We start from the raw sequence: 13,761 nt of genomic DNA, 5'->3' as shown, positions 1-13,761 counted from the left end.
CACATGCTGTGGCAGGCCTTGTAGTCATGTTTGAGGGAGGTCATCACAGTTTATTTTAAATAAGTATAGCAATAAATATGCAGCAGAATTTTTCTTTTTAAAAAAATAAACAGCAGGCGTTCATTTAATTCAAACTTCAGCAATACTATAAATATTCAAATAAACAGGAAAGCTTTCCAAAATTATCAAATGATATTTCATCAAGTAGATATTTAAGAATTTCTCACCATCAGTTTTACTTCTTTTACTTAAGTAGGCAGTCTGATGGACCTGAACCAACAAGCAGGGTTTTACGGTTTTAAAACATATTTTGACAATATAACTAGGCAAGCCAGTATTTTCTATGCTGCTATTATTAAATTCAAAATATAGAAATAGATTAAATGTAGACCCAGAGCTGAGATGCCATCTTCCACCATTAGCTTGATATGGTGAAGAGGCCACTGGAAGGGCATTCCAGACACCTGGGATCTAGTCAAGAACTTTCTCTTGCTGTGCTATTTTGAGGACAATATTTAACCTTCCAAAGCCTCAGTTTCAAAATAATTAAAGTGGAAGGACCTAAGATTATTTCTCATGCCTCTTCAAATTCTAACGTTCTATGCAAAAAGATGCTCTAGCCATCTGATATAAATTGATGCATAACATTTTTAGTTCTCTAAAATATCTAAACTCCATGAATAGTGTATGTTTGTCATATTCCAAAAGAGTATTATTAATCATCAAATTGAAGAATATGGTGAGTGATTCCAATGTTATTCTAAATAAATACCTAAAAGACCTCCAGAAAATTCATTAATCATTATTATTTAAAGACTATGTTCCAGTAATCTTCTGAGAGCATACATAATATGTATAATCATAGATATTTTAATATTATAGGTACTCCATTAACCATTAAATGTTTGATAAAACTTTAAACAGTAGCCAGTTATTTCAAACAAGAAACATCCATGTAAATCTGATGAAGACAATATATGCATGTCTTGGTGTATTCAAGTGATAGAGATGAGTTACTGTGTCTATGTTGATGAATACTCAAAATTTCTAGGTCTTCTGGTACATTAATTATTTAGAAAACAAACTCTCACCATTTTTATGAATAGCTTATCACAGGACACTCTTCCAAAATACTTCTTCCTTTGTGTATAAAAAATACATGTCTATAGACAAATGGTTCTCAATCAGGGGCAATTTGTCCTCCAAGGGATATCTGGCAGTGTGTGGAGACATTTCTGGTTGTTACAAACTGGGAGTTGGGTCGGGGAGTGCTACTGGCATCTAGTGGGTAGAAACTAAGGATATCGCTAAACATCCTACAATGCACAGTCCCCCATGACAAAGAATTATCTGTCAACAAATGTAAATAAGGCCAAGATTGAGAAACCCTGATGTAAACTGCAAGTCTCCACTCCGTCTGCATCAAGTCTATCACAAAATCAGATACCTTTTTGTGAATCCTCTCCTTACAAATCATGAATTTAAGGCTTTTATTCAACTAATATAATTTTTCTTTTTATTTTTCTGTTGCACTCTATCAGTCTTAAAGATCATAAAGAACTTAAAATCTTTGAAGTGCTAACATGGGGAAATATTTCTGTTATTGGGCAAATATTGTAATTTTATTACATTATTAAAATTATAAAATTTAAGCCTAGAAAAGCTTAATTTGTTTTAGACTACTGTCAATATCATGTTATGCTTTTGACAACTCAGTTGAGCAAGCCAATGCAATCTTTCTTGTTCCACTGTCATTTTTCAGTGTGTGTACATTGGAGTTGCCAAGGGTAAAAAAGATTATTGGGGAATATTAGGGTTATGGAAGACAATGCTGATGTTTAAAATGTGTTGTATATGCTTATATTTATTTCCAGGTTTGTTCTACATCATTTCTCTTTTTAATTTTAAATTGGACAAGTCACTGTTGGCTAAACCTAACTAATTTTTCATTAATGTTTCCATTTTCTGAAAGTGTCCCAAATCAATATCTGGGTAGACCATAATGGAGACTGGTTGGTGGATCTATAATTATTCTTGCAGGATTGCAGCGCCACCTACAGGGTTTCATATGCATATCATTATTTGACCAACAGTGCTCCTAGCATGCACTAATATGCATAAAGCACAAAGGAGAAATGACAAGTCTAGAATGAAATAAAGCAAACTTAGTAAAAACCCAAGGGAAATGCTTACATTGTGTCATATGTCTTTCCAGTATGTACTTAACTGCGGCCTTTTGAAATCAACTAATTTCTTGATTTCCAATTCCATAGGTAAATATTGCTTTCAAGAATGTGGATTCTTTTAATAAATGACTATATCTTTAAAATAAGAAAATTATACCTTTATTTAAAAGGAAAATGTTTGGAAAAGAAATAAGCGGTAAGTGTTGAATAATATTGAATTTTGAAAAATCAACATGAAATTGTATAGATTTGACTGTTCTAGAATTTTTTTAAATAAAACAAATCATTAAACAAATATCAAAATAAAAAGTTAATTATAAGATGTTTTGTTTTTCTTTTGGTATTCTCTTCAAAATATAGGTTTATTCAATTGAAGGTCTTTTTTGTTTTGGAAAAAGTCAGAATTTTCTAGATTTAAAACTCAAACTACAAATTTTTAATATTGATTATAAATACCAACTTCATGGTTTTGTCTCGTAAGTTCCTTTTAATCATCCTCATGAACTTTACTAATGGAAAACTGTTATACCAATCTGTTGGCACGGTGAGAACTTTTAAGAAAGTCCAAGGCATATTTGAACCAAGACATCAGTGAGAGTGTGGAAGATAAATCTCTTGATGGGAGGTGGGATGGGGAGGGAGTGAAGTCGAAGTATAAAAGAAAACATGTAGTTGCTTAGTAAGGTAGAAGTTGACATTCAAAAATCTGTCACTGATCGATCTCCTGTGGAGGGAACATTTAACTCCTGTAAGCCCAGCTTTTACACCAGTCAGAGAGGTAAACTTTGCTAATTACATCATTAAAATCTGTCTGCCTACTGTGTATGTGCCATGCAATTGCATTCTTTGATGAAGTGGAAGAGGGCATTGATATAAATCTTTGTCATGGATAGAATGTTCATTGGTTCCTCTGGAAATTTTATGTAACATGGATTAAAACCAGGCCTTGTCCATTCCTATCAGTAAAGGAAAAGTATGAGGCGTAGAAGTATTTTTAGAGTAAAGACCAACCAAGCAAATTAAATCAGACCATTAAGCTTAATGGAGTTTGAGAAGCCAAGGGACAATTTTTAGTTCAAAATAATGACCTTCAATCCAACATGAAGGAAATATGTAATAGCAGAACTAACTGACTCTCCCTTCTCTCTCTCTCTCTCTCTTGAGTTTTTAACCACAGGGCAGAAGAAATGGAGGCATTAGGGGTCAAAAATCAACTAAAATGACCATGCTGCTTAGTTATATAGCATATATATTTAACAGCATATATATATATACAACATATATATAACATATATATAGCATATATATAACATATATATATTATTCCAATAATATTAATTTCCTCTATTAGGATTAAAATAGCACATCAAAAGATACTCATATGAATTCTTCTAAGAATCCAGGTAAAATAATTCTCAAAAGTTTGGCCCTAAAGGGATTTACAACTATTTATAGTCTGAAAGAGGAACAGTGGCTGTGATAAACTGAAAGCTGTTGGGGGTAATGTCATGAAAATACTTAAAATAACTAAATGGCTGTCATAGGATGTTATCAGTTTTAAGTTGTAGGGGAAACCTTATTCTTTCTCTGTTCTGTTGTGTTGAAGTGGGGTATAAAAGACAGAGTAGGATGTCCAATCAAGGGAATTTTTAAATGCACCCAGATAAGCAGGTTGGAAGCAGAATTATGACCTCATCTTTATTTGCAAGATGGAGATCTATCTACATGTTCATGTTTTAGTTTATTTTTATGTGGTTAAGTGTTACTTAAATGTATTGAATATAAAACCAAACCATTGAATGAAACCAGCTTCATATGCAACATTAAGGTTATTAAAACCTTAATATCTAGTTTAGGTCATAATCTTGTTATCTTGTTTAACAATGCTACACATGGATATGCTTTACTATCATTCATAACTTATGACTTGCAATATAAATTTCATGTAGAAATATTTATAAATGTTATTTCTATACAGTTTTGTAATATGTAAGCAGGATTTTTTTTTCTCACTTCACTTTGGTCAACTTCAGTGTTAAAAAGAATCTACCTGATACCTATTAAGTGAGAAAATACAAAATTCATTTCATACACTTCATTTTAAGTTGTATAAATCTGTATTTTTACATAATCCTGGGAGTTGCTTACAAATAAATGGGTTGAAAGATGTTATGATTCAAAAAAGCAAAATGTCTTTTTAAAAGGAAATACATCAAGAGGGAAATAAACATAAAATAAGTGTATATTCAGTCTTTTCTTCAGATCAAGTTTTATGTTTCAAATAATGTGGGCAAAATTTACAGAGACTAAGACGCTAACTTGACAAATAACTTGAAAGACATTGGAAGTTGTATCAAATTTGGAACACTTGATAGGAAAAATAAAATGCTGTTAAATTTTTAATGCTACACATGGAAATGCTTTACTATCATTTAACAGCTTAGCCTAAAAAGTACATGATAAAAAAAATAAATATGTTACAACAATTTTCCTGGACCTCTTCTTTAAGATAGATTTTTAGAAGCCAGTAATATGTTATTTTACTAAAATATATTCTCTTTGATTCAATCCTCTAAAAGTAGATTTTCAAATATCTCTTCTATAAATATTCTGAGCTATAAAAATGCCTTAAATAAAAAGGGAACAAAGAGAGTTACTGTTTACTGAGTAACAAAATCATTTTCTACTAGAAATAAGATTTTACTTTATTTATGTCAGTCTAAGTAAAAAATAGTACAGAGACTAAAGGAAGCATGGTCTAGTGATTGAACCTCATTCTTGGCTCTGCTATTTTTTGTCTAATGACTAGTGCGGAGGATTATTTACCCTCACTGAGTCCCAGTTTCTGTATCTTAAAAATGATAATAATAGTAACAACAAAAACAACAAGACCTATATCATGGGGTAGCTCTGTGTATGAGCTGACAAACATGTGTAAAGGCCTAGTGTACTGCCTAACATGATAGGTGGTTAGTAGAAGAGGTCCCTCAACACTACAGAGAAAGATACACATATCCCAGTTTTCATCTACAAATTGTTTGTTCTTAGCTATATCTTCATAAAGACTTATTGTGTATAGTGTAGATAACAACATACAAATGCTTATTAAAAGTCCTAATGCATCCCACTGCTGCTTTGGTTAGACAATATGATGGTTGGAAAAAGCTACACAATGTGCCGTAGCAACTCCAAAAGTGTAAAGACTGAATACATAAAAATGTATTTGGAGTAACAATGAACCCACTGGCTGTCCAGGAGACCTTGCTTGCAAGGACTGATACAGACATATTTTAGTACACACTCTGGAACATTTGGCCTTCAGAATCGAGGTAAAAGAGAAAATAGAAGAAGTCACACATAGCTTGAAGAACTTTTGATTGAAAGTGATGCGTATTTCTCTGTATTCAGAACAGGTGGCATGGCCACCACCAAACTACAAGGGAGTTTGGGAAATTAAGTACAGTATCAGGAATATTCAGTGAACCCTATTGTCTCTGGGATGTTGAAGATACAATAAAATCATCAACAAGGATATTTAATACATAGTACATATTTTAACACTTATGATCTATTTTATTTTATTTTACTTTAACTTCTGGGATGCATGTGCTGAAAGTCCAGGTTTGTAACATGGGTATACGTGTGCCATGGTGGTTTACTGCACCTATCAACCTGTCATTTAAGTTTTAAGCCCCATATGCATAGATATTTGTCCTAATGCTCTCCCTCCCCTTTCCACCTACTCCCTAACAGGCCTGGTGTGTAACGTTTCCCACCCTGTGTCCATGCATTCTCATTTATAACTCCCACTTATGAGTGAGAACATGCAGTGTTTGGCTTTATGTTCCTGTGTTAGTTTGCTAGGGATGATGATTTCCATCTTCATCCATGTCCCTGCAAAGGACTCATTATTTTTTATGGCTGCATAGTATTCCATGGTGTATATGTGCTACAATTTTTTTTAATCCAGTCTGTCACTGATGGGCATTTGGGTTAATAAACATATGTGTGCATGTATCTTTATAGTAGAATAATTTCTAATCCTTTGGGTATATACCCAAAGGATCAAATGGTATTTCTGGTTCTAGAGCCTTGAGGAATCACCACACTGTATTCCACGATGGTTTAACTAATTTACATCCCACCAACAGTGTAAAAGTGTTCCTATTTCCCAGCATCCTTGCCAGCATCTGTCATTTCCAGACTTTCTAATGGTCGTCATTCTAACTAGTGAGAGATCGTATCTCATTGTGGTTTTGATTTGCATTTCTCTAATGACCAGTGATGATGAGCATTTTTTCAAATGTTTGCTGACCACATAAATGTCTTCTTTTGAAAAGTGTCTGTTCATATCCTTCACCCACTGTTTGATGGAGTTGTTTTCTTCTTGTAAAATTGTTTAAGTCCTTTGTAGATTGTGGATATTAGCCCTTTGTCAGAAGGCTAGATTGCAAAAATTTTCTCCCATTCTGTAGGTTGCCTCTTCACTCTGGTGACAGTTTCTTTTGCTGTGCAGAAGCTCTTTAGTTTAACTAAATCCCATTTGTCAATTTTGGCTTTAGTTGCAATTGCTTTTGATATTTTAGTCGTGAAGTTTCTGCCCATGCCTATGCCCTGAATGGTATTGCCTAAGTTTTCTTCCAGGGTTTTTATGGTTTTAGGTTTTACATTTAAGTCTTTAATCCATCTTGAGTTAATTTTTGTATAAGGTGTAAGGAAGGGATTCAGTATCTGTTTTCTGCATATATGGCTAGCCAGTTCTCCCAGCACCACTTGTTAAATAGGGACTCCTTTCCCTATTGCTTGTTTTTGCCAGGTTTGTCAAAGATCAGATGGTTGTAGATGTGTGGTGTCGTTACTGAGGCTTCTATTGTGTTCCATTGGTCTATATATCTGTTTTTGTACCAATATCATGCTATTTTGGTTACTGAAGTCTTGTAGTATAGTTTGAAGTCAGGTAGCATGATGCTTCCAGCTTTGTTCTTTATTCTTAGGATTGTCTTGGCTATATGGACTAATTTTTGGTTCCATATGAAATTTAAAGTAGTTTTTTCTAGTTCTGTGAAGGAAGTCAATGGTAGCTTTATGGGAATAGCATTGACTCTATAAATTACTTTCATGATATTGATTCTTCTTATGATTTATTTGCAAAGGTGGAACTTGATGCTGATTTAAAGCCTGTACTTAGAAGATGAGAGGTGAACATGTTCTGCATGTGTTCTATTTGTTTAGAATTTGACCTTTCATAGCATTTTCATACATATCCAGTTTTAAAATATGGGTATAAACTAAAATGTGTTCTCTAACAGTAACAAATTTTGTTTTATAGTTCTGATTTGAAACAAGCTTTTATCTTTCACAGTAGAAAGAGCAAGATTAATGGTAATATACGTATTAAAATCTTATATAAGCTTATTAAAAGTGTCTAATAATAGAAGTGTTTAAAAAAAGGAACAAAAAGAATTTATTTTGTTAATGGATGATGAAGCCAAAGCTTACTATAGAAGAGTCATTATACCTCATTATATAAATCTAAAAAATAATATTTTTCATGGGTCAGTAAGGTTATTTTGAAAATTACAAGTATAGCCTTTTGTTAAAAACAATGTCAAGGTAAGTAGCTCTGAGGCTTAAATTGTCTATGAGGATTATTTGGTCACAAAAAAAAATATACTAAGTCTGCATCATTCTTCTCAAAAGTGAAATAAAATTTCAAGAGAATATATTCTAATTACAGAGATAGAGGTGTGGTGGTATCATAATTTCGTGGAGCACTAATATATAATTTCATGGAGCACTGTTAAGTAATTTCAGGCAAAACTGATCTCATATGCTTTATCTATTAAGCAACAATTGGGAATATGGGTTATTTCAGTTGAAATTGTGAGTAGAAAGTTCATCAAAGTAGAGTTGACCAAAGCTATATACTGTGAATGCTTTGAACTGTCTGCTATTATGCCAATATTCCATCCTCAACTGAGAAGACACTTCAATGGCAAAAGCTTGCAGCTACTTCTTCATGAGTGTAATTTTCTCTGGCACTGGAGATTATCTATGCCTCTAGTTTCTCAGAGGACCTCTTAAAAATGGGAAAATTTTAACCAGTTAACGTTATTTATACTCACTAACATGTATCCAATTTACCTTAGCTTTTTCACTAAAGGTGTTACCAAAAAGGGGGCCCAATCCAGATCCCAGGAGAGGGTTCTCGCTCAAAAGGAATTCGAGGCAGAAACTATAGAGTACAGTGATGGCAAGGTTATTAGAGAAATAAAGAGATAAATAATGACTACTCCATAGGCAGAACAGCAGCTTGGGCTGCGGGACTGATAATACTTAATAGTGATTTATTGATTGTATGCTAAACAATGAGTGGATTATTTATGAGTTTTCCGGGAAAGGAGTGGACAATTCCCAAAACTGAAGATTTCTCCCCTTTTTAGACTATGCGGGGTAACTTCCAGACATTTCCCTGGCATTTGTAAACTATTGTGGCACTGGTGGGGGTGTCTTGCAGTCATGCTAATGCATTACAATTAGTGTATAATGAGCAGTGAAGACAACCAGAGGTCACTTTTATTACCATCTTGTTTTTGGTGAGATTTGGCCATTTTCTTCATTGTAACTTGTTTTATCAGCACGGTTTTTGTGACCTGTATCTTGTGCCAACCTCCCCTCTTTTTCTATGACTTAGAATGCCTAACCTCCTGGGACCCAGCCCCTATTCAAGACAGAGTCACCCTGGCTCAAATGCCTCTGACATAGTGACAGGAGTTTTAAACTCAGGCGTTTTAAACTCAATTCGTCAGTTACTATTACCAGCTATTGTATAAAGCTTCTCAAATCAAACCTATTGATGCCTCTATCTGTATGTCCAGGTTTACCTCCTGAGGAAGTAGGATATGCACCAAATGTAATTTTGACTTTACTATCTATAGGGACAAGTCAGACAGTCTTCATCCTTACCAAAAAGGATTCCACCTTACTCAAGAAATTCTTAGGTACACTGTTGGAACCTAGAGGGTAGTACAAACTTTTCTTATTTTTCCCACGTGGCTGCCTTTGGTTATGCCGAGGCCTCTTTTCATAAGCATTCAAAGTGCCCTTTATATTTTTATTTCCTCCCTTCTACTTTTATTTTTTATTTTATTTTTTGCATATTCCCTTCCCTTCATACGTCTCCATCTCTATCCACACACAAACACACATCTGCATGGATTCCTGATTTCCACTGGGCATCATTGTCACTGAGATGCTAGTAACTATATCAGCAATGCCAAGTCTTGTTTGGCTCTGGTGCACCTTTTGCTTTAGAGTGAAAGAATGTGAGATAAACTTTTCACTTCACTAATATGAATTACTTCTCTCAGTATTAATCTGATGCATTGTTACCTAAAAATCTATTCTTATCTTGCAGAAGACCTAAAGAGACCATGTGAACACTTCTAAGTCCTTCATATGAAATGAAGAGAAACAGCATGAAGAAAAAAGGAAATTGGCTCACAACTATCATCCTGTCACTAATTACCAATGACTTAAGGTCTTGGAATCAAGTCATTTTTCAGGACCCAAGAGCTATTGGCCCAAATATCTGGCAGTTAATCCTAACACATTTTATTTTATCATCAGATTTAATGTTTAATCTTCCTAAGATGCCAAAGCGATTAGTGATTATGACTCAGTACAAATGTGCTTAAATTACAAAAAATTTGAATTTTACACTTTTTATTAACAGAGAAGCTGAGACTAAGCTGATATTTCCTGTACCAACACTAGAAACCAGTTATTTGGAAGTTCTCATTCAAAAGAAGAGATGATCATTTTTCATAAACAATTGCATACCAAATCCAAATTAAACAATTTGCTCATTTATTTTTCCTGTTTCCTGCTCTACATTTCAATTCCTCTTGTTTAGGAGTCTGTATTTACTCATAACTCTTAGCAATCATGTAATAAAATATAAAATAAATAGAAAAGTAAGTCTGACACATTATACTTCAAAGTCAGAAATAACATGCTAAATTTACTTTCCAAGTTCTCCTTGAAAGGACTCAATAAATTATTCTGAGAGTTATTTCAGGATATTGACTGAAGAGCATGGCTTTGATTTTCAGCTTTTCACTATAGCATGTAGGATCCTACAGGGATGTTGCTAACTCCTCAAGTGCCTTACCTGGAGTAGAGAGTGGGAGGAGAATATAAACTGAATAAAAGCTACCTCTGAGTGCATTCATCTACTGGTTTATCATTCAAGGTTTCACAGATAATAATCAACAATATACAGCATAAATTTATCTGTTGGGAGTTTGAATCAGATGAAGGTAACAGTCTCTAAAAATCTTATCAATATTTGGAAAATACAATTATATCAAGTCTATACATTGATTCTACCAGCTCCACTTCTTCACATTACTTTGATTCATTTCTTCACACATAGACAGACAGACATACACACACACACACTTGATTTTTAACTTTTCTATAGTCCTAAAAGTCAAAGGCAAAAGTTTTTCAAATACAAGAAGGCCATAATAATAATGTTTAAATGCTGGTAATGGTTAAAATTAACAGACAAATCAATGGAGAAGAATAAATAGTCCAGAAATAGCTTTACTTACAGAAAAAGTCATATATTATTAAGGATTTGACAAATGTGGAAGGATAGAATTATCAATTATTGAGTAAATGATGTTTAAAAAACTGGTTATCTTTTTTAAAAAAAATTTAGATTATTATCAAAGTATTGCCAAATAAAATATAAGTTGATTGACGTAAATATAAACATTACAGAAAAATTGGAAGAAAATAGAAATCATAAAGTGTCAAATGTCAGGAATGGTATGGTATCTAAAAGCAATGAGACAAACTAAATAAAAAAGGAATACCTTTGTGCACACACACACACACACACACACAAACTAAAATTTTCAAATGTCAAAAAATATAAGGTAAAAGATAAAATATTGAGAATAAATTTTAGGAAATTTTACAAAGAAAATATATGTATTTCAGGGATATACACAAGAGAAACATCAGACTAATATGAGAAACTTCATATAGCACATAAATATATCTTAATTTTTTAAAAAAATGTACAGGTTAGGCTTTTCTAATCCAGAAATCCAAAATCTAAAATATCCCAAAATTCAAAACTTTTTGAGCACCAAAATGATGCCATAGGGGGAAAATTCTACAAATAAGTACAATCAGTAAGTGTGAATAGTTCCACACTTAAGTACCATCTTTGCTTCATGCACAAAATTATTAAAAATGTTGTACAAAATTGCCTTCAAGCTATGTGTATAATTTGTATATGAAACATAAATGAATTCTGTGTTTAGACTCGGGTCCTGTCCCCAGGAGTTCTTATTATACAAATATTCTAAATCTAAAATGTCTGAAATTGGAAATATTTCTGGTCCCAACCATTTTGAATAAGGAATACTCAACCTGTACTATAAAGTACCTCCTGATAAAAGAAAAAAATAGTCTAAGTTCATCCACATGTACCCTTAGATTATATGTAAAAAATATTAACACTGTATATACATTAGACAAAAAGATCCCATAATGTAATCTAATATACATGCCAATTAAAAAGTGTGACATGATGATTCATTTTTTTAGCTATTAATGAAGCACAGAGCTTACAAATAAAAATATCCAATGCTAGGGTGTATGGACTTTTCAAAGGCTGATGCTAATAGTTTAAATATGTATTCTGGAAAGAACGTGGCAACACTTTTATAGCAATATGTGAAAATGGAGCTCTTTGTAAATCAATTTGGGTTAGAGCCCCAAGATGATGGGTGATAAATAATCCCCTATTTTATGATGAAGTGCTAGACCATCTGCAGGAGCTGCAGAGGAAGAGTCCAAAGTCAACAGAAACTCAATACATCATTTACCTCCTTGCTATATAAACAAAGGCCAAGAATTTAATTGATGAAGTTGAAGGCTTAAGAGAAGTGGTGTTTCAAGAAATATCGGGCTGCTTTTTTCTTACTTCCAGAATAGTAAGAAGTGATTTAAGAAAACAATTTAGAAACTTTAATGTGATTTCCCTGAGTTGAGGGACAATGGAGAGTGAAGGCATAGCCTTCCTTAAGGAGCTTCTGTTAAACCTGAGATATCAAAGTGGAAAGAATGTGGCTGAAGGAACCTATAATAGCAGTGTAAAACAACTGTCTCACTGACAAAGTGAGAGGTGTTTGTAAGGCATATGATGGGAAATTGCTAGACGACTTGATGCAGGGAGGTGAAGTGAGCTGATTTATGTTTTTAAAAGCCTACCCAGGCAGAGGAATGGACTAATGATAACAGTATTGTAATAGTTAACTTTTTGTATTTACTGGACTTGAATATTGAGTGCCCAAACTTTTGTCAGGCTATTCTGGGTGTCTCTCTGAGGGTGTTTCTGGATGAAATCAACATTTGAATCAATAGACTGAGTAAAGAAGATTGCCCTCCCAAATATGGGTGGATATCACTCAATCAATTGAAGATCTGAATAGAACGAAAGGGCTGAGTAAGAGGGAAAGCCTGATTTCTGATTACTTGAGTTGGACCATTAGTCTTTTCCTCACTTCAGATTTTGTATTATACTGTTCTCATACTGCTATAGATAACTGCTTAAGACTGAGTAATTTATAAAGGAGAGAGGTTTAATTGACTTACAGTTCAGCTTGGCAGGGGAGGCCTCAGAAAATTTACAATCATGGCAGAAGGGAAAGGGGAAGTAACACACATTCTTCTCAAGGAAGGAGGAGTGCTGGACAAAGGGGGAAAGACCCCCTTATAAAACCATCAGATCACATGAGAACTCACTAACTATCAGGGGAACAGCACAGGAGAAACTGCCCCCCATGATTCAGTTGCCTCCACCTGGTCTCTCCCTTGACACGGGAGGATTATGGGGATTACAATTTAAGATGAGATTTGGGTCAGGACACAAAGCCTAACCATATCAGACTTGAACTGATAAAGTAGCTCTTTTTGAGTCTCGAGCCTGCTAGCTGTTAGACTGGAACTACATCGTCAGCTCTCTGGGTCTCTAACTTGCAAACCACAGATTTTAGGACTTTTCATCCCTGTAATCACGTAAACTATTCCTTTTACTAAATCTCTCGCTTCTTGGTTCTATTTTTCTTGTGAACCTAATACTGCAAAAATAACAATGTTACTAATCTTAACATTGAGTGTTTGATGTAATAGGTGCTATCTAAATGCTTTATATTTAGATATGTCAATCTATATAATCCCCACAACAACTCTAATAAAAGTTATTATTATAGTCACTCTTTTAGATATAAAGCAACTGACACTACTAATTAGAAGCTGGTTCCAAGATTTTCATTTATAGGGTCTCCTTCCAGCACTCACTCTTTTACCTCCTATACTTCATACTCCAGAGTGACTCCAAACAATGACTATGGCTGGGTACAATAATGGGATCAGAGAGACCATTGCAAGGATCTTGCCTGTCAGGCAAGAAATAACAGTGGTTAGGACTAGATTTGGAGCAATTCAAAGCATATATTAGAGGTGCGGTATGAGAGACAAGTGTCAAAACCAC

The 13,761-nt window shown here is 33.8% G+C and overlaps 1 long non-coding RNA gene across 2 annotated transcripts in view; it reads left to right on the top strand.

Moving 5' to 3' along the window:
• Nucleotides 1–10,058, top strand: part of LOC144582348 (uncharacterized) — a 69,537-nt gene extending 59,479 nt beyond the window's left edge. For both annotated transcript variants that reach the window (XR_013534881.1, XR_013534879.1), the window contains 2 exons: nt 2,274–2,382; nt 9,604–10,058. This is a non-coding gene — a long non-coding RNA (uncharacterized LOC144582348). The remainder of the gene's footprint in view (nt 1–2,273; nt 2,383–9,603) is intronic.
• The last annotated feature ends 3,703 nt before the right edge of the window (nt 10,059–13,761 follow it).

This window comes from Callithrix jacchus, chromosome 4, assembly GCF_049354715.1.
Source record: "Callithrix jacchus isolate 240 chromosome 4, calJac240_pri, whole genome shotgun sequence".
Taxonomy (NCBI): Eukaryota; Metazoa; Chordata; class Mammalia; order Primates; family Cebidae; genus Callithrix; species Callithrix jacchus.
Note: the sequence above shows the minus strand (reverse complement) of the source record. Positions and strands in the feature narration are given on the sequence as shown.